Source organism: Monodon monoceros, unplaced genomic scaffold (assembly GCF_005190385.1).
Source record: "Monodon monoceros isolate NGI ecotype Baffin Bay Population unplaced genomic scaffold, NGI_Narwhal_1 Super_Scaffold_21, whole genome shotgun sequence".
NCBI classification, from domain to species: domain Eukaryota; kingdom Metazoa; phylum Chordata; class Mammalia; order Artiodactyla; family Monodontidae; genus Monodon; species Monodon monoceros.
The window spans coordinates 77,321,221-77,344,312 of NW_021703778.1; the positions used below are offsets into that span (position 1 = coordinate 77,321,221).

The window sequence follows — 23,092 nt, forward strand, 5'->3', positions numbered from 1 at the left end:
ATTTCTGGGGATTGGGGGTGCTAATGGGGAACACCCCATGACCTCCTGGAGGTGAGGGCAGGTGGGCTCAGTACTGCCCCACACTGCAGGCCTCTGTGTGGGGGCTGTAGGGGGCCTTGGGCTGAGGGAGCAGTTGGGAGACAAGTCGGGGTCTCTTTGAAGCACGACTCAGAAGCACATAACTGAAATCTCTGAGGTAACTTCCCTGGGCTCCTGCAGCCCCTTGGACTTCTGTCCCAGCCCCCTTCCCCTGACTATGATGGCCTCTCTCCTCTCTGAGCTTCTGGCAGGCAGGGGTGGTGTCCTTCACATCTCTTTATCCCAGTCACCAAGCACATAGTAGGCGCTTACCAAAAGTAGAATGAATGAATGAATGAATGAAAAACCAGGGGTATTAGGTAGAGGGTTCAGGTCTGGGGAAGAGGAGACCTGGGTTCTGGACTTGACTTTTTGGCTGACTTGCTGGGTTGACCCTGACCCTCACTGGGCCTCAGTCTTTCCATCTGTACAATGGGCCTTTCAAGCTCTGTGATTCTGTGACTGTGTTGACCAGAGCAGGCACATGTCTCTATCTCTCTCTCTTATACACACACACACACACACACACACACACACACACACACACACTTGCATATACACACACCAGTACTATCCTCTTTGATCACAGTGTTCACTGAGCACCTACTGGTGCCAGCCCCCCATAGGACTGAAGCCACTTTAGCAGCATCCTGAAGTAGCTGTTTCTGTGGAAGTCTCACATTCCCCGGGGCATGTCTTAATTCTGTTGAAGACGCAGGCATCTGATTCCCAGGGCTCCCTGGGCTCCACTGAGGGGTTAAGGAGCCAGGAGGGCAGGTTGGAAGCACCTCCGCCCACCACCACCTCTGCCATGGTCCCCATCACCCCCCTGGGCTGTGAGGCCTGCAGCTGGGATTTCATGTCCTTTCTAGGACTCAGCACACAGGCAGGCCTCGTGTCCAGGAGAGCTCACGGCTCCCACTGTGTCTCCTCCCCTGCCCCAAATCATTGTCATGCTCTGCCTGTGGTTGCATTTCCATAGCAACTCCTTGTGATGCCACCGTGGAGAGTGGGAGCTTCAGGAAGGTTTGGGAAGAAGGGATCAGGAGGCCCATTCATTATCATGGAACATTGGCAGCTGGGTGCTTGGAGAGGAGCTGTGAGGATGATTTGTCCTGCCAGCTCAGGTGGAAATGGGCTCAGGGCTGCCAGCCAGGTGGTCCGGAGGCCTGCCCGGGACAGGGCTTTGCTGACTTGTGCCAGTCTACTGGGAGCCAGCTTGGGCGTCCACTCAGGGTACCCCTGCCTGGATAGACCTGGCTTGGAGGACCCAGGCCTGAGGAACTGCCCAGGCTCTGGCTACCCCTCTGTCCCAGGCTAGCATCACTATGTCCTGTCCTGTCCTGTCCTCCAGGGTCAGCAGCCATTGGGAGGCACCCTTGGGACCTGCTGGCAGCAGGGGGCATAATTTGGGGCTGGTGAACTGTGGGGCTAGGCAGGCCTCTCTTATTGGGTCCACACTGCTTGTGGCTGTGTTGTCAGGAGAAGAAAGCCAAGGTGGACCCTGAAACTGGCCCAGTTCTCTGCCTCTTTCTTGGAGGAGAAGTTTACAGCCCATGAAACGAGAAGACTTGCCTTTAGAGAGTCCCTCCATCTTCACCTACCATATAGCTAGAAATTCCATCTTTGCATGTTAGACTTGAGGGAATGTTGACTTTGGGAGAGACTCAGAGGCCTTTGCCATCTTCCGCCCACGTTATGGCAACTACCTCCAAGCCCCCTCCATCCATGCGTCCATCCATCCCATCTGGAAGGCCTTGTGAGTCCCCCTGGGGACTTAGGCCTGTGTTTTATGGTGCCATGTGGGGAATTAAGAGGAAACGGAGGGGCTTGCCTGGCCTGTCAGGAAAGAAGGGAGCTGCTAACCCTCGTGAGGGCTGCTGGGAGCCAGACCCTATTAGATGCCGACTTTCTGTGTCTCCCTTTCACCATCATGGTTATAGCCACCTCCGGGTGCTACCTGCACTCGCGTTTTCTTAACCCTTGTCTTTGCGTTGACTCACGTTTGAAGGTGGATTACCCAGCGCTCCCCACGCCACACGTCCATGAAATCACAGCTGTGATATACTTGTCATTAAAAAAAAAAATACACAGAAATATAAACACACACCTATGAAAATAAAAATGTTTGTCTACATCCCACCTAGAATCCCCTTATGTACCTCCAGCAGTGTGCCCCATGCTTAGAGAATCACTGATGGGGTTGGAACCTCTTGGCAATAGCTCAGAAAGGGATTTAGGTCTTTATGTGAGAGGGGGTTTTGGGTCTTGGTCTGAGAGGCTGAGGAAACTAAGGCTCAGAGGGGGAAGCTCGGCCCAGGGCCACACAGCCAGCAAGTGAGGAAGCTGGGAGTCGACCTGCCTCCTCGGACTTCCAGCCCCAGGCCTGTGTCTTGGGCCCTTGCCAAGGAGACAGGACTCCCTAGTGTCTTCCTCCACTCATGGAGGGTGGGGGGACAGGGACCCGAGCTGCTCTTGGAGAGTGTTTGGTGAAGGAATGAACTAGAAGAGGCTGGGGAAGGAAGGCGGGGAGGTGGGTGGCTGGGAGCAGAGGGCATCCTTGGGAACCAGGAAGCTGGGGCTCAGGCCCAGGGAGAGGCACCCCTGGTGCTCTGCTGTGCCCGCCCTCAGGGGCCAGCCCCGGGGCCTGCTTCCTGGAGCCAGGCTGGGGGGGAGGCAGGCCCCGGTGTTGGCTGGGCACCTCCTGTGCCTCAGGCCATGTATCCCTTGTCTGCTTGTATCTTCCCAGCAGTCCTGGCGGGAGGGACGGTATCCCCATTTTACGGATGAGGGAAGTGAGGCTCAGGGGCTCGACTTTCCTAAGGTCACAGAGCCAGTGGGTGGAGGAGGCATGTTCAGACACCCCCCTCTCTGCCTGCTGCCAGAATCTCCATCATTCCCAGAGCCCCACCTGCCCTAGATGGTGGCATGTGAGTGCATGTGAGTGTCAGTGAGTGAGAGCATGTGTGTGTAAATGCCAGTGTGTGAGCGATATGTGAGTGTGTCAGAGAGTAAGTGCGTGTGCGTGTACATGTGAGAGCACGTGAGTGTGTATAAGCACAAGTGTGCCAATGAGTGAGGGCACGTGCGAGTGTGCAAGTGTGAGTGTGTCAGCAAGAGGGAGAGTGTGTGTGTGTGTGTGAGATGTGTGAGTGTTTATTGCCCAGCCGGGTGGGAGCAGACTCCCTGTGTGCATGGCCCCCCGCTGCTCCCCAGAACTGCCGTCTGCTGCTCCCTCCGCTCTGGCTGACGGCCCATCTCCTTTTCCCACAGCCTCCTGCTCCCACAGGCCCTGAGGCTCCTGTGCCCCCAGGCAAAGAGAGAGACCGGGTCAAACCAGGCTGATCCCCCAGCAGCTGCACTCCCCAAACGCCTGCCCGACCTGAGGTAAGAAGCTGCTCTGGGCCGCTGGGAGAGCGGGGCTGGCGTGGGCCATGGGGGGTGGATGTGGTGTCCCCAAGGGAGAGGCTGTGGGAAGGCCATCGAGGGGCAGTCTTTCTGGGGGGTGTTCCCATCTCTCCATCCCACGTGAATTCAAGTCCAGGAGGTTTGATTTGGCTGGGCCACCTCCCAGTAGTGCTTTTGCTATGGCAGGGCCCTGGCAGCCAGCTCAGAAGCCGGGGTCATTTTTCTGAGTGATGCGGTCTCACGGGCGTGCCAGCTGATGGGTTCCCACGTGGCATGGCACGTCTCTAATGGTGAGCTGAAGGGCTCTGTCCTTGGTTCTGTCCCATCGTTGAACAAATGTGTGCATGACTCTAGGTCAGGAGGGAGTGGGAACGTGTGGACTGAGACAATCAGGGTCCAGGAAACTGTCAAGAGGCTGGCACTGGCTCCAACGTGTGGAATTTAATGGGGCTCCAAGCCAGAGGCAATGTGTGGATCCACACACCTTCAAGGCAGGGTGAGGCTCAGCCCCAGGTGTGTGCATGTGACAAGCACTGGTGGCCAGGTGACCTTGGCTCCGTGTGAGCAGAGTAGATGGCCTCTTGGACTGTATCACAAGGAGCAGGACACCCAGAATGTAGGAGGTGACAGACCTTCCCACTCTGTGTCTCACGTGAGGGGATGTGGAGAAACTATAGCAAGTCCCAAAGAGGTGGTAGATGGGGAAGTAGGGGGGTCTGGGTTGCTGCCTTGCCTGTGACTTTGAACAGGTGACTTCCACCCTTTTTCCCGGCCAATGCTTTGTTCTGGACAGGCCTCTGTGACCCCTGAGAAAGTTTGCTACACAGAAGGAGCACCGGGGGAGGGCTCAGGGCAGCAGTCTGGACTGGAATGTTAACCCCATTTTTCAGAGAGAGAAGACCTCACGGCTCAGCAGGGCAGTGGACCTCAATCCCTTCTGCTGAAGGACTGGGTGACAGTTGTGGTATGGCTGCGGCTCAGCCGACACTGTCCTCCCATTCAGGAGGCCGCGGGGTGTGGCAGGGAGCAGACGGCTGGATTTCCTTCCTGGGTGCTAGGGCTCGTTTTGAAGTCCAGTTACCTCCATCAAAATATTCCTGCTAGTCAGTGAGCCCCGGGTGGAATGAGCAGCTGATTAGCCCCTCCAGTTTAACCTGTAATTGCTGTTGGGAGATGGGGAGAGAGGGTGTGGTCAGGGTTATCTGCAAGGCAGCCAGGGGTGATGGGAGGACTGGGGGCAGGGGCGTCAGGGAGGAGGTGGCTGGGCCCTGCCCATCCCCCCCCCCCCCTTCCCCATCAGGGGCTGCAGCAGCCTTCCCGCTGGCTAGGCGACAGTGTGAGGCACCGGGAAGCTCAGTGGGCAGGGAGACAGGGGAACTAACAGGGGCCCCTCTCAGCTGGGGGGCTGGAGAGCCCTGAAGAAGGGCTGCCTGAGCTGAGCCTGGAAGGCTGGAGGATTCATTTAAAATGTTCTGTTTCTCTGATAATAAAAAAGCCTGCATTTCTCCATAGAAAATGTGAACACTTGGGTGTTTTACCTGTCAGTCTTTTACAAAATACATATTTATATCATAATTGGGATCAAACTGCACTTACTGTTTTCTAACCTGCCTTTTGCACTTAATACTATACTAAGATCATTTTCCCATCATTAAATACTCTTCTGTAATGTGATTATTTATTTATTTATTTATGGCTGTGTTGGGTCTTCGTTTCTGTGCGAGGGCTTTCTCTAGTTGTGGCAAGTGGGGGCCACTCTTCATCGCGGTGCGCGGGCCTCTCACTATCGCGGCCTCTCTTGTTGCGGAGCACAGGCTCCAGACGCGCAGGCTCAGCGGCCATGGCTCACGGGCCTAGTTGCTCCGCGGCATGTGGGATCTTCCCAGACCAGGGCTCGAACCCGTGTCCCCTGCATTAGCAGGCAGATTCTCAACCACTGCGCCACCAGGGAAGCCCTGTAATGTGATTTTTAATGGCAGTGTAATGTTCCAGCCTGTGTGTGCCGTAGCATGTTTAACCAATTCTCTGTGGTGGGGTTTGATTGTTTCCCGTGGTGTGTCATCATAAAGAATTCCTGGATGAACAAGATGACGTATGTAGAGTTATGATGGGTGGAAAAGGATTGGGGGAGGAGGAGGGTCCAGGCTAAGCAGAGGTATAGAGGTGGGGGACTTTGGAGTGTTTGTGGAGTGAGGTGCCCAGGAGGGGGGCAGGGCTGGTCACCGGGAGCCTTCGAGACCTGCTGAGGAGTTGAGACTTGACTAAGCAAAGCCCTGGAGGGAGCTCAGGTCTTTCTTTGCCGTCTCCTGCCTCCTCTGGCTGCTCCTGTGGTCGGAGGGGAGGGGGCAGGTTGGTGGAGTGGGGAAGGGCAGATGCGGCTGGGGGTCCCAGATGCCACAGCCCTTGACCTCTCGCTCCCTGGAGGGATCAATGGCATTTAACTCAAGCCCCCCTCTCTCTCTGGTGAGCCCTGCCCAGGTCTCATTGCAGGAGGGACACACACACCAGCTCTGAACACTTACTGACTTCTGAATCAGTGCTGCAGCTCAGACAGGCCTCCCTTCTTCCCCTTGGTGGAGGGTGGGAGGTGGCCCATGACCTTGGAGAGCCAGGAAGGGAGGCTGGGGGTGGGGTGTCTCTTCCAGGAAGCTTCCCTGACCTCTGGGCCCATCTGGTAGCCCCCTCCCAGTCCTCATTTCCCCGTGCACGTGTGTTCACACCAGCACTGCTCACATGCTGGGCGGGATTACCTATGGGCGTGGGTCTTTCTCCCCACAGACCTCAGGGCAGACCTAGCCTGATTTGCCCCTCTGTTCCCTTTATACCAGGTGCTGCACAAATGCTTACTGAAGTCATTCATTCATTCCATGGCTCGTTCATCATTCGACACGTACTTATCGAACACCTGCTGCGTATTAGGCACTGTTCTATGTGCCCAGCATTCACAGGTGAATAAGTTAGACCAGGTCATTGCCCTCACAGAGCTTAAATTCTAACAGAGTAGACAGAAAATGACCAGAGAAGTAAATTCATAATAAAGGTTAGGGAATAATAAGAGCCGTGGAGAAAAATAAGGCTGGAAAAGGGAGAGAGCATGCGGGAGAGCTGTTCTCTGCAGGGTGGTCTGGGAAATGCCTCTCAGCTGAGCTGCCCTGTGAGCAGAGACCTGAGGAGAGGGAATAGGCCCCTGGAGGTCTGGATAGGCTCTGAGCAGGGAGCAGCCGGTGGGGAAGAAGGGCTGAGAAATGGGCTTGCGGGGCCTCTTGTTAGAGAGTGTGAATGGAATGGCTCACAGGCTCCCTCTCACAGCCTCATGGGGAAAAAACTGGGGAGGGGGTTGTGGGTCGGGGGGAAGAGTAGAAGCTGGTAGGCCCATGCGGAGGCCCCAGCATCAGTCCGGAGAGAGCTGGGGGACTGGGCCTGGATGGGGAGGAGTGGCCGAGGGTAGGAGACTGAAGGGGTACTGAAGGATGGACTGTGGGCTGTGAGGGGTCAGAGCCTGAGAACAGGGTGGCTGGTAGAGCCTTTGACTGAGCTGAGCTCAGGGGACCAAGGATGAATTTGGAAGGGAAAGGAAGAGTCCTGTTTGGAAGTGGTATGTTTGAAATGCCAGTATCCACGTGGAGGGGATGCACAGACCGTGGGTTTGTACAGCTGCAGCTGAGGGCAGAGGCTGGGGTGGGCGTGTAAAGGAAGGAGTTGTCAGCAGTCTGACCCAGGGTGGGGGTGCGGGGGGGAAGGGTGTGTGTAAAGCCTCAGACCCTGGGGACTTCCCTGGTGGCGCAGTGGTTGAGAATCCGCCTGCCAATGCAGGGGACACGGGTTGGAGCCCTGGTCTGGGAAGATCCCACATGCCGCCGAGCAACTAAGCCCGTGTGCCACAACTACTGAGCCTGCGCTCTAGAGCCCATGAGCCACAACTACTGAAGCCCACGTGTCTAGAGCCCGTGTTCCACAACAAAGAGAAGCCACTGCAATGAAAAGCCCGCTCACTGCAGTGAAGACCCAACACAGCCAAAAATAAATAAATAAATAACAACACAAATAAATAAATAAGTTTATTTAAAAAAAAAGATAAAAAATAAAGCTTCAGAGCCTGGACAAGATCATGTAGAGGAGGAATCTGGGCCTTACTGCTTAGGGATCCAGCCCATGGGGGCTCCTTGCCCATGGGTGGGCCTGTTACCCCAGGCTTGCAGACAGCTATGTAGATTTACCAGCCTGGAGAAACTGCTGTCAGCTCACCCTCCCTAGGTCTTCTGTAACCACAAACTGGGTGGTTTATTTCTCATAGTTCTGGAGGCTAGAAATCTGAAATCAAGGTGTCAGCAGGGTTGGTTCCTTCTGAGGGCTGTGAGGGAGGATCTATTCCAGGCTTTTCTCCTTGGCTTATAGATGGTCATCTCCCCCCTGTGTCTCTTCACATGGCGTTCTCCCTGGGTATGTGTATGTCCAAATTTCCCTTCTTATCAGGACACCAGCCATACTGGTTGGCCACACCCACCCTACTCCAGTATGACCTCATCCTAATTAGTTAATTACACCTGCAATGACCCCATTTCCAGATAAGCTCACATTCTGAGGTACTGGGGTTTAGAAACTCAACATATAAATTTGAGGGGCAAAACTCAACTGGTAACAGCATGCGACTAGCCTGGGATTTCCAGAGCAGTGAACAGTGGACCGGGAAGCCCTGGTGGTGGTGAGCATCTCATGCCTTGAGGTGTACAAGGTAGTGCTGAGGCTGCCCTGAGCTGTCAGGGATGGAGAGAGGAGATTCCTACCCCAGGGCTTCCTGGTGTTTGTTTCAGGCCGGGGTTTTTTTTTTTTTTTTTGGCGGTACGCGGGCCTCTCACTGTTGTGGCCTCTCCCGTTGCGGAGCACAGGCTCCGGACGCGCAGGCTCAGCGGCCATGGCTCACGGGCCCAGCCGCTCCGCGGCATGTGGGATCTTCCCGGACCTGGGCACGAACCTGTGTCCCCTGCATCGGCAGGTGGACTCTCAACCACTGAGCCACCAGGGAAGCCCTCAGGCCGGGGTTTTAATTGGGGCCCAGGAACATGGTACCTGGTGTGGGACGGTAGCAGCCCAGTCCCTGTACACTCAGGGTGGAAGGCAGGTACGCACAGTCGGGACTGAAGGAGGAGCTCCCTGGCCTCTGCACCCGCTAGCTGGGTGACCTGGGGCAGTTGCTTTCACTTCTGAGCCTCAGTCTATCTTGACTGTGAACCAGGGACCATCTTGCCTGCTTGTTTTTGTCACAGGCCTCTGGTGAGGCTCGAAGGAGAGAACCACTGGGAAAGTGCTTTCCTTTTGCAGACATTTCTTAAGTGCGGGCTGTTTGCTAGGCTCTGTGCTGTCCCCAGGAACCCAGAGATGAGATGGTTATGGCCCTGGTCCTCAAGGAGCGCACAGGCCATGGAGGCGGGTGGGCGGGTGAAGGTGGCACTTTAGGTTATGCCCACTCTGGGGTCAGACTGCCTGGAATCCAGTCCCAGCTCTGCCTCTCACTAATGGTGTAAATTTAGGCCATTTACTTAAGCTCTCTGGGCCTCAGTCTCTTCATTAGTAAATTGGGAGTAATAATAGCCTTGTATGGATTAAGTCGGTTGGTGCACATAAGGGCTTAGAGCAATGTCTGGCACATAGTAAATGCTCAATAAATATAATTTAAAGTCATCAGCTACAGGACAGTGTGATAGAGGACAGCAGAGGAGATTATGGGGAGATGTGCATCGAGAGTCTGGCTCTGGGAACCCGACAGACGCAGTCCCTGCCCTGTCTGGGTGCCCTGTCATCCTATTAACCCCTCAGTCATCTGCCATCCTTTGTGTGGATGGTGAGGGGGGTATGGAGCAGGCATGCCCAAAGGGAGAGGTCAAGGCCTTCGCACAGTCTTAGGTGGGGGTCCGGGGGGGGGGTCTGTGCAAGTTGGGGGGGCAGCTGCCACTTCTGCCTCTGCCGCCTTGGGCGCTGTGCAGTTCGGGACAGGGTGCCTGGGGTGTTTGGCTTTGTTAGTCTTTGCTTTTAGTCCATAGTTTTCATAGGTTTCGGGGAGAGGAGATGGTGGGGAAGCAAAATTAAAATTCTTCTTTGAGAAGTTAACAACTTCCCAATTAAAGGATTCTTATTTGCGAGATGCCTTAGAGGCCTTTTCAATCAAGAAGCTCTTCTGAATAATAAAAGGTGCTTGAGCTGGGCTTGGAGAGAGACAGAGTGGAGCCTGAGCTGCAGATGAGAGGGTGGGGGACACTGAAGACGGGTGCCCCCAGCCTTGAGAATGATGGTTGTGTGTGATGGGGGTGGGGTGCAGCTCCTTTCTGCTCAGCGGTGGAGATGGGGATTGGCATGGGGAGGGCAAAGAGGGGGAAACTGTCCTTACCTCCACCCCTTGCAGCCCTTACGCCCCTCTGGCTCTAGCCTGAACGCCACACGCTGGTGCCTTCTACTGTGAACCCTCTGTCCTCTTCCACTCAGGCCAGGAGAGAGTTGGGAGGAGGCTGGGGTGTGGTGATGACAGTCTGTAGTGGTGAACAGGACTTGACCTTGTGCTCAGGAGCAGACAGTTTGCAGAGGGGGCAGCACCTCTTGGCTTCTGAGACCCTGGGCTCCGTGGTAACATCCTGGGTGTGGTTTTGTAGCTGTTTGGTGGGTGTGTCCACCTGCCTTTCAGCTTGGCACCCCTACTCAGTGCTACACAGCTGGTTTCCTGGGAGACCAGATCTGTCCTGCTTGGAGCCGAATGTCTGCTGGGTGTCTCAGGAGGGCTGCATCCTCAGATCCTGCTGGGATAAGACAGCCTAGTTTCCCTGAGTGTCTAGAATGTGGAGGCCTCTATTTCCTGAACCCCACTTACAGATGAGGGAGCAGTGACGTAAAGTGACCCCTAGACGCAGAGAGGGGTGCTTGCTAAAAAGGGGCTTCTCTTCCCATGTACCCCGAGGTCTTCCAGGTCACTGAGCAGAGAGGAGTTGGAGGGGACGTTGGCCAAGGCCTTTCCCTCAGCGGGCAGTCCAGGCCTTTACCCCAGTCCCCACAGTTTCCGCCCCTAGAACCTGTCAAGGTCATTTGAGGAGACCATGCCACGGGTAGCTCCGCTGTCCAGGTGGTGTGGAGGATGGCGGGAGTGTTTTCAGTCTGCACCTGCTTTCCTACCCTCCCCCCACATGTCCTACTTTCCGGGAGCCACCGCAGCAAGGCTGTCTGTGTAAATACCCAGAACCGTGAGAGCCAGGCCCCTCCAAAAGGTCGATCAACCGTGCAAGTGCTCCCTGGAGTCCTGGGGTTGGGCCGATAATTGGGAGCAGGTGATGTGCTGGTTGGGGACAGGGAGGGCCATCCAGCAGCCTGGGGAGGGGAGGGCACCAGGGTGGGAAGGCTGCCAGCCCTGTTGCTTTGGTAGGTGCTTCACTTCTCTTAACTTCAGTTTCTCCATCAGCTCAATGGGCATGATGAGACCTATTCACAGAGGTATGTACTCCATCAGTGGGAGTCTTCTACACCCTTCCCTCTGAATCATTTAATGAGCCCATCCTTCCTGAATGCCCAGTGGTACTGGGCTTGGTGGCCACGAAATGAGTAGGTGACATAGTTCCTGCTTTTGGGTAGCAATGTGAACTTAGCGGGACTGAGGAGAAATGCTGGGAGTACAGGAAAGGGAAGGAGATGAGGGCTGGAGAAGTCAGGGAGGGCTTCCTGGAGGAAGCTGGACCTTAGTGTTCAGGAAGATTTGGGGAAGGAGGTGGGGCAGGGAGGGATGTAGAGAGGGCAGGCCTGGTTGGGTGAGCAAAGACCAGGAAGGGGATGGTAATGGGGGTGGGGAGTGGGGGGTGGGAGGGGGTTGCCTTCAGAGCCCAGAGAAGTCCCAGCCCTGGACCCCTGGTGGTGGTGGGGGACTAGAAATTGGGAGTGGGACAGCTGTCTCTTGATTTAGGGCAGGGGGCAGCAAACATGCAGCCTGAATCCCAGCACAGAGCCTGGCATGGGATGGGGCCTGTGGCGGGGGGCAGGGGTTCACTGTGTACATACAGAACTCCCCAGGCCCCAGAGCCTCGGGTGGGGGGTATGGAGACTTCGTGCAAGGCCTGGGAGGAGGCTGGTGGCAGATAACCAGACTGGCAGGATGGGCCTGCGGAGAGGCTCTGGCTGGAGGTGCCACAGCCTGAGGGCAGCCTCAAGCCTGGATTAGGGAACCAGGGGGTCTGGCTTCTTGAGGGCCACAAGACTGAGAGATGGAGAAGTGGGAGGGGTCTGTGGTGGGTTGGGAGGGCCAGGAGAGTAATTCTTATTGAGCACCCACTGTGTGCCAGGCCCTGAGTCAGACTTGCTCTGAACTTGGGCTTGCACAACAGCCCAGAGACGGGGTGGCACTTAGCTCATCCTGAGGAGTTGGAAGCTAGGCTCAGAGAGGCTAATGACTCACCTGCCCCAGGTCATTTCAGATCTGAACTCCAAACTTTTATTTTATTAAAAAAATTTTTTTGGAATATAGTTGATGAACTCCAAACTTTTAGCTTTTTCAGTGGCCCCACACTACTGCCCAGGGCTGTGGGTTTTAGAGGTGATGATCTCCCAGATTTCTCTGGGTGGGCTCAGTAGAGGGACACCCAAATATGCCGTCTTCCTTGACTTTGCCTCTCTTGGGGAGGCTCAGAGAGGTCGAGGGTGTGCCCCAATGCCACACAGCACTGAGGTCTGCAGTCCCTGGCTCCCTGGAGAGGAGGTACTCTGCTCCCCTCCTCTAGAGGGTCTGGTGGCCCCTGCCAGGCCCTTCCAGATCTGAGGACAGAGGTAATCTTTCCAGCCACAAGCCTACTCATGTGTCTTAGCCACTGAAGGAGGCTTTAAAATCTCAGCCCCAGATTAAAACCTATGAGTGCTTCAAAACAATGAAAAATTTCCCTAATAAAAGAGGAGGCACACTCAGGTGTGTCCTAAATGAATGGAGTGACTTCCGGGATTAATTCAGGATGTATGGGAGGGCACCCAGCTAGGAAAAGTGTGCGATGGATATTGTAACAAATTGTTTGCTGGCGAGAGGAATAATTCTTAACGTGCGTGGCTGCAAGCGGAAGGCACCTTGGCTCTTCGCAGCGGCGTCCCTCATTTGCTGGACCTGAGCGGGGTCTCTGCTAGGGCGGCCTTACCTCTAGGCCTCTGGACCTTCAGTGATGACCTTCCAAACCCAGAAGCCAGTCTGAGTGGGAGTGCGTGTGCCCCGAGTCTGTCCTTAGAACCCCGCCCCAGGGCCTTTGGAGTCCTGCCACCTCCCCCTGCTCTGTGCCCTTGGCCCGGGGGACAGGGCTGTGTTTGCTAAGTGGTATTCCTCCTCCCCTGCTGTGTGGGCCAACTCTTCTCAGATTTCCTGACTCTCAGGCCTGCCCATTCCTCCACCTTAGACTATCCTGGGGAGTCTCTGCACAGACTTGCTCTGAGGCTGCCTCAGTTTACCTGTCCAGGGCTTGGGCCACTGCCTCTTCCCCAGCTCCCTAGCTTCAGGCATGGGGGTTGGGGTGGGAGCCACGTTGTTCTCCTTGGCCAGCACTCCCAGCCTCCTGAAATGTCTTTGTGCTGAACCTGGGGGAATGGGAGGCTAAGCCAGTTCACGTGGGGAACATAAAGGAACACAACCACCGAGGCACAAATGACAGACAGGCCTCCTGTGCTCCACTCCCCACTCCCAGCCAGTGGGGGTGGGGTAACCAGCACAGGGGCAAGAGCCCTGATTTCTGGGGGCAAGTCTGCATTTAGTCCTAGCTCCCCACTTTCCAACTATGGGACCCAGACAGCACGCGTAACCTTTCCTGTTTCCTCATCTGTAAGAGATGGGATCTTTTTATCATCATCATCGTCTCATATATTTTTTTAAAAATTTATTTATTTTAATTAATTAATTAATTAATTTTGGCTGCATTGGGTCTTCGTTGCTGCGTGTGGGCTTTCTCTGGTTGCGGCGAGCTGGGCCTACTCTTCGTTGTGGTGCCTGGGCTTCTCATTGCGGTGGCTTCTCTTGTTGTGGAGCACAGGCTCTAGGCACGAGGGCTTCAGTAGTTGTGGCACGGGAGCTTCAGTAGTTCCCGCTCACGGGCTCTAGAGCGCAGGCTCAGTAGTTGTGGTGCATGGGCTTAGTTGCTCCGAGGCATGTGGGATCTTCCCGGACCAGGGCTTGAACCTGTGTCCCCTGCATTGGCAGGCGGATTCTTAACCACTGCACTACCAGGGAAATCCCTCGTCTCATATTTTTGAAAACAAGATCTCATTCACCCACAGAACAGTCCTAGGAGATGGGTCCTGTTATTATCCCCATTATGCAGATGAGGAAACTGAGGCTCAGAGAGGTCAAACAAGTTGCACAGAGTGGCGGGGCCAGGACTCAGGCCTGAGTCTCAGGTCTGTAACTGCTTCATGAAATTGTTTAGAGAAAAGGTCCCGGATCATAGGTGCTGCTCCATAAACCTCATCCCTACCCATTCCCTTTTCTCAGTTGAAGAGGTGCTGACACCCTTCAAAGGCTGGGACAGAAGACAACGGGGACAGGAAGCCCTGGCCCCCTTCTCACTAACCCCTCTGGCTTAGAGCTGACCTGTCTTTTCATTCATTCATTCATTCAAGTGTTTATAAAATACCTCCTAAGTACCAGGTGCTATTTCTAGGTTCTGTGGATAGAGGAAAGTTACACGTGCTTCACCTGCCCTCAGATGGTTTCCATTCTTCTGGGAATGGCAGTGAGCCAAACCTCAGATAATTTCAATAGTGTCAGACTGTGATGATTTTGGGAGGGAAGTAAACAGGGCCATGAAACAGGGAGTGGCTGGGGTGGGCTGAGTGGCTTTGGAGGGGGAGGGATCCAGGCAGGACTTTCTGAAGAGGTGACCTCAAGTCTGAGAAGAAATGGCATTCCAGGTGCCTGAAGAGAAAGACTAAGGCCTGGAAATGGGAAGGAGCTGGGTGTGTGTGAAGACCAGGAGGAAGACAGCACGCTGGTGGATAGGGAAGGAGGGAGAGGGGAGGCCCTACCAGTAGCAGGTTTTATTCGGAGCACTAGCGGGTGGGGAAAGCTCTGGAGAGAGCTAAGCAGGAGAGTGGCAGGATCTGACGTGCTTTTCAAATTCCGTTCTGGCCACCGTGGGGAGAGAATGGATTAGAGCCAGTGGCAGGGAAAGCAGGGAGCCTGGTGGGCAGGTGGGTGCAGGATCTGGAGGGGAGCCGTGGGGTCACAGCGGGGAGGAAGGTGGACTCGGGATGGTGAGAAATGGATGGAAGGGGAGATGCTGGAGATGGGCCGTGTGGGGGGAAGGCTGAGAGTCCAGGTCTGGGGAGGTCAACTTGGCCTGAGTGGCCCCACTTCCGAGATAGGATTCTGGGCCAGGCAGAAGCGTGACAATCCTCATTTGGACTTGCTGGGTTGAGGTGCCGAGGAGCTGTCCAGTGGAGCATCATTCCCTCAGGCCCTGTGGGGACCTACTGCGTGTCTCTAGACACTCTCAAAATGACTTCTTGCATCTCTTTATACTCGTTCCAAGGTCAAACACGTTGGGTCATCTCATTGCCAAGTCCAGTTTTCAGATGAGGAAAACTGAGGGGCTCTTATCTCACTTCAGTCCCTGAACTGCACACTGCCTCCCTCTAGACCCCCGGCGTCGACACTGGGAGGAGACAGCAAGAACAGGAGTGATACTTCATAGGAAGGTGGCAGGAAAACTCGCGGAGCCGGGCACCATCTGCTGACGCCTGGGGTGCGTGTACGTGAGCACGCGCATGCGTCAGGCCCATTAACAAACAGAGAAATAAATTAACAAGTATTCAACCCACCAAATGTTCCTTCTGTTCTGTATAATAGAGCATGCGAACGTAATTTTCCCCTGGAGCAAATTGCTACAGCTGAACCTGCTCCTCATTTTCCTCCAAAAACTGCTTAAAATTCTGGAACACTTGTTGATTTCAGGTCCTTTCCCTTTCTGCCTCCTGTCCCCAACCCCCAGGCTGCTTCCCTCCGCCTTCCTTGTGCCAGGCCTCAGAGGAGCCAGATTGTCACAGAGCAAGAGTCCCCGCCCTGCAGATGGGAGGATCCTGGGGGGCAGCGGCTCAGGCCGGGGAGCGGGGCCTGTATGTGCGGTGAGGGGCTTTTGGAGTGCTGAGCACGAACAAAATGCCCAGGGCTGGCAGAAAGGACCAGCGGCTTCCCACTGAGCCCTGCCACAGTTGTGCTGTGTGACCTTGGGCAAATCACTGCCCTTTCTGGGCTTTAGTTTCCCTGGCAAAGTGAGGCTGAACGTGACTGCCATCCCACGGGATCACACCTTGAGGTGTACAGAGTGCTGTGTAAATGGGAGCCACCTCCTTCTGAGGACACCATGAGCAGGGAATGGGCGCCCCCCCCTTATCCCACTCCCAGGCCCTTCTAAGGAGCCTCTAGATTCAGGGTCTCCTGCCCTGCTTCTGAAATCCTCTAGGGCACTTCTAATTTTCTTAAAGCAAATTAATTTTAATCCACTTTAATTAAACATGTTTTATAAAAATGTATATTTATTTATAGACCTTCTTTCTTTCTCTGCATATCCTGATCATTTCTGTCATTCAGAGTCCAGCCCAGGTCTCCACGTGCAGGCAGCCCCCTTAGGGGTGGGATCCTGAGTTGGGGGGAGGCCCTTTCACGTTGACTACTGGTTGGCTCGGGCCAGGCTGAGTTACCTTTCATGGTGGCAGAAGGGGGACGCGGGTATCCGGTGCTCAGGAACCATAACATAACTTCCTACCCCTGTCTTGAGGGGTCTGGCTATACTTTATGGAAGATGTAAAGTTCCATCAATCCTGCAACTACCTCTATGCTCCTCAGCAGAGGAATTAAACCGCAAAGAAGCTGCTGAGACTTTGCAGGCCAGATGAAGGAGGGCCTTGGCTGGGGTCTGCCGTGTGACCACAGGGCCAGCCAGCCAGGATCTGAGCTGTCTTCAAGCCCTAGGATGGCCCCAAACCTTGTCTCCTCCAGGAAGCTCTCCTTGACTTTGACATTTGTCTTAGTCTGCTTGACTGCTGTAACAAAATACTGGGTGGCTATAACATAGGCTAGGTGGCTTAAACAACAAAAATTAATTTTCTCAGAGTGCTGGATGCTGGAAGTCCGAGACCAGGATGCCAGCACAGTCAGATTCTGGTGAGAATAATCTCTGTGGCTTGCAATGGCTACCTTCTCGATGTGTGCTCACATGGCAGAGGGAGTGAGGAGTGGGGCGTAGAGAGAGGGAGAGAGGGTGAGAGAGGTATTTCTGGTGTCTCTTCTTATAAGGGCACTAATCTTATTGGATTAAGGCTTCACTCTATGACCTCCTCTAACCTTAGTTATTTCTTTACTCCAAATACAGTCATACTGGGGGTTAGGGCTTCAACATGTGAACTTTGAGGGATACAATTCCATGCATAATGCCATCCCTGCTCTCCTGTTCCCTGGCTGCATCGAAGCTGCACAGTCTAGAATTTGTTGTAAACTGTTGGCTTTAATTTTCCCCAAGGTCTCCTCCCAGCACAGTCCTGGGCACACTGGGGCCCCATAATGTCACTGTGGCTTGAGCTGCTTCCTGGCTGAGGCCAGAGTTTGAGGGAATTTCCTACTCCTTCCCCTGGTACCTGGTAGGTGGGCCCTGTACCCCAGCCTCTCCCCACATCTAGGCTGCTTGCTGGTCATCTACGGTAGGGGAGCCTCCAGACATCCACACCTGCCACGCCCTTCCCTTCAGTCCCCACTATTGCTCACAGGGAAAAGTTCAACTCCCTTGGCCTACTCTTCATGGTCCTTCGAACCTGGCCCTTGCTTGACCCCTTTAGCCTCACATCCTGCCTTCTCCCTTGTACCAAGAACAGGTCTTACTACTTTGTTCCCTGTTTTTGTACCAGCTGTTTCTCCTGCCAGGTAGAAAGCTGTCTCCTCATCCGGCCAGTGAACTCCTATGTATTCTGCAAAACCCTCTGAAGTACAGTCTTCCCCAACTCTCTGGGCTGAGTTAGTCTCTCCCTACTCTGAACTCCCACAGCACTCTGTGCTTCCCTGTCTCTGTGTTTGATACCCTGGATGGTCCTTGTCAGGGGCTGTGTCTGGTTCACCACTGGGTCCCAGTACCTCCTCAGTGCCTGGTTCCATGATTATCTCTGAGCACCTACTTTCTAGGCACTTTTTGGACCTAGGAGGCTGTCTCCGTGGAGCTTACATTCTAGCAGAGGAGACAGACATTAAACAAGATGCATAAGCAAAATACGTATTGTGTTAGATCGTGATAATGTCAAGGAGAAAAAAAATAAATCAAGGTGGAGGAAAAAAGGAAACGTCAGCGGTGGGAGTGCTCCGTTGAGAAGACTTTAGGTAAAGACCTGAAGGAGGTGAGGGAACCACGTGGATACCTGGGGAGAGCATTCAAGGCCAGGGAACAAGGGCCCCCAGGTTGGAAGCATGCCTGGCCTGTGTGAGGAAAAGGGAGGAGGACTGAGTGGCAGGACAGTGGGGAGGGAGAGAGAGAGGGGTGGGACTTGATGTCTGAGAGCAAATGGGGCCAGAGCTTGCAGACTATTGTGAAGTTTTTGCTCTGAGTGTGTCGGGAGCCACTGCAGTGTTTTGACAGAGTGACACCTTGACTTGGGTTTTAAGGGTCCCTCTGGCTGCCTTGTTGAGGTCACTGTGGAAGCAGGTGCGCAGGGAGGAGGCTGTTGCAGTAATCCAGGAGAGAGGGATGGTGTCTGGACCAGGTGGTGGCTGTGCGGGTGGCAAGAAATGGTCAGATCCTGGATCAATTTTGAAGGGAAAATCAGTGAGACCTGTTGACAGTGGATCACCTATCCCGGGTGAGAGAAAGGGAGGAACTAAGAGTTGACCCCGTGGTTTTTGGCCTCGACAGCTGTGCAGATGGGGGTTCAACTACTTTTGAAATGGGGACTTTGGCAGGATCAGGCTTGGGGTAAAGTAAGGCACTCAGCTGTGATAATGTGAAGCTTGATGCCCCTGTTAGTTGTCCAGGAGGGGTGTTGAGTTGGGTATTTGGTGACTGTGGTAGGCTAAATAATGGCTCCCACGGATGCCCATATCCTAATCCCTAAAACCTGTGAAAATTACCTTATATGGAAAAAGTCTTTGCAGATGTGATTAAATTAAGGATTTTGAGATGGGGAGATTATTCTGGATTGTCTGGGTGGGCCCCAAATGCAATCACTAATGTCCTTATAAGGGGGAGGCAGAGGGAGGTTTGACTACAGAGAGGGGAAGGCTATGTGACTGCACAGGCAGAGATTGGAGTGATGTGGCCACAAGCCAAGGAATGCTGGAGGCCACCTGGAAGAGGCCAGGAATGGATTCTCCCCTACAGCCTTTGGAGAGAATCAGCCCTCCTGACACCTTGATTTTGGCCCAGTGAAACCAGTTTGGAACTGTGAGAGAATAAATTTCTGTTAGGTCACCAAGTTCGTGGTAATTTTGACAGCAGCCCTTGGAAATGAATACAGTTGTAACAGGCCTAGAGAGTTAGTGAAGCACCCTCAGTGTCCCGGGGTCATGGAGAGAGGGAGTGTGTGCCCTCCTGTGGGGCATGAGGTCAGAAAGCCCACAATGATGGGGTCAAACCTCTGCTGTGATGATAGCAATGACAATAATAATAATAATAATAATAATAATGATGATGATGATGATGTTGCCATGTACCACTTGCCCAGCCCTTGATGGATGAGTAATTCTTGAACATTTGCTCCTCATGATTCCCCTGTGATTAAGACTGGGGGCTGCGGAAGGCAGGGTGAACCCTTACAACGTGTCAGGCCCAGCGCCTGGGCTTCGCTCCTCTAGTGTTATCTCGGTGACAAGGCCCATCTCTGTGGGGTGGGTGCAGGGAAGGGGCTGAGTCTTCCCGGAGTGGTGGGAACACCTCACCTGGCCAGGCTAGAACGCTGCTCTGAGGAGAGCCCCTAAGAGCTGGGCTCTGGGGCCAGCCTGCCTGGCTTTGCATCCTGGCTCCTCCACCTGTAAGCCATGTGGCCTTGGCTCTGCCTCAGTGTCCTGTCTGTAAAATGGGTGTATTTATAGTGCCAGCCTCATGGGGTCATTGTGAGGCTTAAATTATTACATGTAAACATGTAAAATGCTTATAACATGTCAGCTTTTAACCCTCAGGCCTTGGGGGGCCAGGACCATGGTGGAAGGAGCTTTGCAGTCCCCAGTTCTGGGTTCGAATCCCAGCTTCCCCAGCTGTGTGACCTTAGATGCTCAGTTTTCTCCTCTTAACACTAGCTGCCTGCGGGGCTCCTGGGAGAAGGACTTGGTGGCCGATATGTAAAGGGTCTGTTATGTTGGGGCCCCCAAGTTGGGGGCTCAGTCAGGGCCAGCTCTCTACCTTCCTTCCCGCAAAGCCCTGGGTTGGTGACCCATCCCCAGCCCGCCTCTACTGTGAGCAGATTCTGCTTTAGGGCTTAGAGGGAAACAGGGGGTGCATGGGTGAGGGGTGGGCTGGGGACTCTCCAGTGGCATTGGGTGTGGCAGGGAGGGTGGCCAGGGTAGCCAGAGTGAGGCCTTAATGCACCTATTAGCACGCGCTGGCCGCGTGCTTTTGGTTGTGGTGCCCTCCGTAGCAGCAATGTATTCAGGCCCATTAGAATCTGCAGGTAAGACGTGCAGTGATATTTACAGCCCAAATCTTCGTCCTCCTAAAGGGAGGTGGGGCTAAGAGGTGGGAGGGGGAGGGAGGGGCTGGACTTTTTGATAATGTCATAAACGGAGTCTGTCTCCCTGGAAACGGTGGCAGTGGTGGCGGCCACAGTCTGGCAGATGTGCATGCCATAATATGGGCCCACGGTGGCGGTGGCAAGGACGTTGGAAGGGATGGATGGGCTGTAACTCAGCAAGCTTGGGGCTCCGGGACAGCCGGCTGTGCTAATGAGGGCATGGCGGGGATGCTGATGGAGGGATGGGGGCTTGGAACTGGGCATCTAGGGCGACAGTTGGGTGCCTGCGGCTGGCCAGGGTTTGGGGGAGACGCTCCAGCCTCTGGCCCAGGGCCAACCTCAGAGACAGGCCAAGCTGGCAGGGAGACACAATGTTTTTCTAGGCCTGGAGGGACACAGACACAGGGCAGAGTGCTGGAGAGCCTTGGCTCAGGCTGTGGGAGGCTGTATCACAAGGAGCAGGGAGTCTGGTGTGAAGGAGGAGATGACTGGGGAGGCTTGGTCGTGCCTGGTATGCAGGGCCCTGTCCAGGGCTGAGTGTGATGGACCCACACTGCCAGAGCCTCTGGGGCCAGGGCTTTACCTAAGAGAGCAAGGAACTAGTCTTCAGCCACCGACCAGTCGGTGCTCCAGCCTGGGCCTCCGCCTGGGCCCTCCGGGACACTAACAGGAAGTAGAAGGCAAGGAGGGACTGGGACCTGGAAAATGGTAGGCTCGAGGGCTGCATTTGTCGTCCAGAAATCTCTGAGGGGCCAGAGCCCTCTCCCCAGACCCCGACCTGCAATGGCCACCAACTGCCCCATGGCAGAGCCAGGTCTGGCCAGGGGCATCCCAATTAGAGCTACAGATGGACAGGTTGCTTTGGGTGGTAGTGAGCTTGCTCTCATCAGAAGTATGCAAGCAGGGGCTCAATGACCATGGCCAAGGAGACCAGAGAAGGAATTCCTGATGGAGAAAGGGGAGAATTTGGGGCCTATCCTTCTAGGCCCGAGGCAGGCACTGTCATCCTGAGTTCTAGGAGATAAGATGGCCCATGACATGAGAATTGTGTCTGTGGCTCTGCCCCTATTACAATGTGCATTGCATCTGAGTCCCAGGTCCGGGAGATGGGAGACCCGCGTTCTAGTGCCAGCTTGTGTCTGACTTGCTGTGTGACTTCAGATAGAGCCCTTGGCCTCTCTGGGCAGGAGCAAGGAGCACTGAGGCTGTGGGCTGGGAGCTGCTGAGGAAGAACCTTAGGGCCTGATGCCGGGCACTGACTCCAGCCCCTTTTGGCCACTTTCCTCTGCAGACAGTTGAACCCAGGTAAAGGGGGAGGCTAGAATCCCAGGAGTACCCATATCCCCATCGTTGATCCCTGTGCACAGTCAGGGCTCAGCCCAGGGTCAGGAAGCTTCCTTTCATCTGCCGCTGCTGAGTGGCAATCAGCCCCGTGACCTGTTGGCCTGCTGCTCTCACTACTGATACCAGAGGCTTGAACTGGGTGGCAGATGGATTGTGTGGGTGGTGGGCGCTCATGCTCTGCCTGGGGCAGGCACCCGGGACCGTGTGTATGAGTGTGTGTGTGTGTGTGTGTGCATTGGGCAATGGTGGTTGGAACAGGGCTCCTGCAGGATGCCCCACAAACTCTGGTGTCCGTGGGGGTGTGAGTGGAATCGGGTAGCGGCTGCTCCTTGATTCTGAGGCGGAATCTAAGCTGGAAGGTGCTTGAGGGGCAGCAGGCCCTGGGTGAAGTGGGCAAGGGGCTGGAGGGCTTGGCTGGGGACAGAGTGGGCATCAGGCAGGGGAGACAGACCTGTTGGGTGTGGCCATCGTTTCGTGTGAGTGAAGGCCCACACTTCCCTGCTCACTTAAGGAGCCAAGAAAACCTTCTGGGAAATTGAGGCACCCTCCCTGCACAATCTCACCACCCCCTAGACTGCCCCTCTGCAGACTCCGGCTCCCTTTACCCATCCTCCCCAGAAAGGGCATGGGCTGGCCTGCAGCCCCCAGAAGGTCTGGCAGGGCAGGGATCAGAACTGCTCTGGTGGTTGGATCTCAGGAGAGGTTGGGAGCCCTCCCAGAGCTCATGGCCCAGTGACCCCCTTGGAGCCACGGAGGTGTGGGAATGAGAGGGATATTGTCTGTGAGGGCTGGCAGGAGCCGAGGGGTGCTCTCAGGATTTAAGGGAGGGTTGGGTGGGGCCTGGAGACAACTGAGTAGGCATGACAGATGGGGTCTCTGAGACCATGGAGGCGCAGCTGCGCCTCATGCAGGTTCCCAGGTGAGGGCACTGGAGGAGAGCTCTGCTCCGGGCAGGGCCTCTGGGGGGCTGCCCGGCCCCAAGTGAGTTTCCAGGGCTGTGAAGTGGGAGCAGGGACACTATTCTTAAAATCCTCACTCTCCTGGTCTGTGTGACCCCGGGGAGCGCCTTTATCTCTGTATATCACTGTACAGTAGTAGTTCCCTCTCATAGGGTCATTTGTGCTGGAAGGTGCTAGAAAATCACATGTCCTTTCTCTGTGGAGTCAGGGGCTGGGATGCATGGGCTCCAAGGGTGGTGGGTGGGTGGGGACCAGGCTCAGTTTCCCGGTCTCTGTTCGGATCTCACTTACTAGCTGTCACTCAACTTTGTTGTGACTATAGCCTCCTCATCTGTAAAGGACATTGGGAGGGACGAGCTCGTGGGGCTCTTGTGCCCAGATTAAGAGTCCATTCTGTCAAGCCCTGCACATAGTAGGTGCTCATTAAATATAGGGCATCATTGTTCTAACATCGGAATTGAAAGTGCTCAGAGCTCCGGGCAACCCCTTCCCCCCACTGGCCTGCCCCCTCCATGCTCTATCGTTCTGTCTGTGTCAAAGCCTCCCAGGAACAAGGAATCCAGGGCTCTGTGAGTCCTCAGCAGTCACAGGGATCAGTCTCCATAGCTCAG

The 23,092-nt window shown here is 54.8% G+C and overlaps 1 protein-coding gene across 1 annotated transcript in view; it reads left to right on the top strand.

Moving 5' to 3' along the window:
- Positions 1-3,428: 3,428 nt before the first annotated feature.
- Positions 3,429-23,092, top strand: part of LINGO1 (leucine rich repeat and Ig domain containing 1) — a 178,736-nt gene continuing 159,072 nt past the window's right edge. Inside the window, exon 1 of the mRNA XM_029236258.1 lies at positions 3,429-3,465. The gene's annotated coding sequence lies outside the window, so the exon portion shown is untranslated. The remainder of the gene's footprint in view (positions 3,466-23,092) is intronic.